General features: G+C 45.6%; 1 protein-coding gene across 1 annotated transcript in view; it reads left to right on the top strand.

Moving 5' to 3' along the window:
* LOC122247320 (uncharacterized) overlaps positions 1-2,500 on the top strand; it is a 675,408-nt gene that overhangs the window by 301,151 nt on the left and 371,757 nt on the right. The window lies entirely within an intron of this gene.

Raw genomic sequence — 2,500 nt, 5'->3', positions numbered from 1 at the left:
ATGAAACTGATCAACAGATGGTCAAATCGAATTGTGTGTGGTGTTAATGTTCATCGTACACCAGTAAATGCAGCACAGAAACGTTGTCTTCGCCAGGTATTTGGAAAAATGCGTATTTAGTTTTTAAACATTTGATGTTTTACAATGTACACAATTGCTGAAACTTTGTTCAAATTCTGTTCTGCACGCCGTAGAGCGAATTTCTGTGGATATGGCTTACATTACGAGGGGAGGTGCTATCTGGGAGCGGATGTAGTCCGGCACTGCTGCAGGTAATGATGCGTGGAGATGCACGCAGAGCTCCGTGCTTGTGTGGCGGGACACCCAGTCCTGATCACACCCACGGCCCTCTTTGCTGGGTCATATTTTATGACCTTCGTACTATTTGTTCATTTTTTTTAAAGGGAGATGCCATACCACTGTCAGAAAGGTGTTTTTTCTCTTCTTTTTTTGTTCTTTGTTCAGGACAACTGTAATAGCTCTCGGTGCCAGCCCTTGAGTAATGGAATGACCATATGGCGAGCCCCCAGGCGAAAGGTGTAAACCATCAGGCCATTCACAACATAGGACGCATAAAGCTATCATGGCGGCGAAACTGTGGATCTTCTTGGCCGGGTCCCCGAGGGCACATTTTGTCCCGATGTGATCATTTGGGCTGTACCGGGGGGGGGGGGCATTAGTTCCCTGCGTTCTCCGGCTTCTTTATGCCTCGCCAGTGCAACAATATCAACTACACTCAGGCAACACTGCTACCAGATTCAAAATTGCGATTGAAGCTCAATCACTTCCAGTACATGGTAACACCTACCGTCAGCTGCATGAAATGCATGAATATTATGGCGTGTTATTGACGGATACTCATTGCATCGTTTAATAACGTCGTGGTAGACCACACCATATTATGTACCCGTGACGAAGACTTTTACAGTGTTCGTATGGTTCTGAAAACCTTTTTTCTCAAGTAGAAAAAAAATCGTTTATCGTGAAAGATGATCTCTTTTCGGTGGATTCATATTTACGTATTTATTTATTTAGTTAGTTATAGAAAGCTGCCTTCAAATGGATGTGGTGAAGTTCAGTAGGCAAATGAAGGTTGAACTTCATGTGATAATCGCGTATGGATGTCCTCGCTGTTCTGGTCGCAAGGGGAGACTGCGCAGTCCGCAAGCTCTGTAAAGTCGGGTTTCCGTACCCAAGTTGCTGTCAGATTCGAGTGTCAAGTTTGAGGTCGACTTGAGACGGCTTGGGCGCTAAGTCTGAGGTTATGAGGGACAAGAAAAGTTAGTTTGAGAAAATGGCGCGTATAATTGCTGACATCCCGAGGTAAAATTAACCCCAACTTTGGAAGGATTGTTGGAATAAAACTCTTCTTAATTGCATCCCGACGCCCGAGTGGAGGAAGATTTTCATAGTTTTAATACCGAGCATACTTCCGCTTGGATTAGCTAGCCGCGCCGCTAACTTGTGAACGAACATGGACGTCTTGGTGAATATCTTAGCGCCGGAGGCCGCTTTCTTCACGGCGGTCAACTCCCCCTCGCTACCCCCCATCCTCCCCACCCCCTCCCCCTCCCTCTCCCCTACGTGTAATTTCAGGACGCTGATGGGAAGAATACGTGGATTATTTTTTATTTATTTTATAAGTCCATTCGTTGATTCAACTTCGTATTAGGTGATGAATTAATTTGCTAAGATTTTTTTTCCTTTCTCCGTTCAATAAACTCAACGAAGGGAAGTAGGAAGTTAGAATTCAAACGTCAGCAAATAAGTACGTAATCGCATTTTGCCTTCTCGAAGTTGTGGTAATAATTTCTGTATTTTAAACATTTCTGCATTTTGTACTTTTTGTGATCAGAGTACAGGAGACTTGGAGTAGGGAGAGCCGAGAGCACGGATAGCTGCGTGAACACGTGGAATATTCGGGATGTTGAGGACGCCGTGACTTGCAGGATCTCCAGGACAGAGAGCATCGCTAAATCGCAGGCGCTCGTAAACACTCACTCATAACGTTCATACCCTCTCTCTTTCTCTGTCGCACCCACGCATATACACACGCACACGCACACGCACACGCACACGCACACGCACACGCACACGCACAGGCACACGCACACGCACACGCACACTCACACTCACACACACACACACACACACACACACACACACACACACACACACACACACACACACACACACACACACACACACACACACACACACACACACACACACACACACACACACCCTTCAAAATGGTTTCAAAGCAAACGAAGGTGACAGTCTCAAACTTACCCTAAAGTAAACCCAAGATGACGCCCGTCTTCCCTCCGAAAAAACGGCCTAATTAACATTTATTATTAACTCTAGCCGGGTTGTACCCCGGAGCGTTCGAAAAAAAGAAGAGATGCAAATTAATAGAAAAAGAGGGAAAATGTCACGTCATCAAAGCTACAAACCGAAGTTGATGACACCGTCGAGAACAAACGAGGAGTCAGTGTGT

This window comes from Penaeus japonicus, unplaced genomic scaffold (assembly GCF_977035675.1).
Source record: "Penaeus japonicus unplaced genomic scaffold, GWHDUDI00000001_assembly GWHDUDI00000024, whole genome shotgun sequence".
Lineage (NCBI taxonomy): Eukaryota > Metazoa > Arthropoda > Malacostraca > Decapoda > Penaeidae > Penaeus > Penaeus japonicus.
This window is presented reverse-complemented; position numbering and strand designations above follow the sequence as displayed.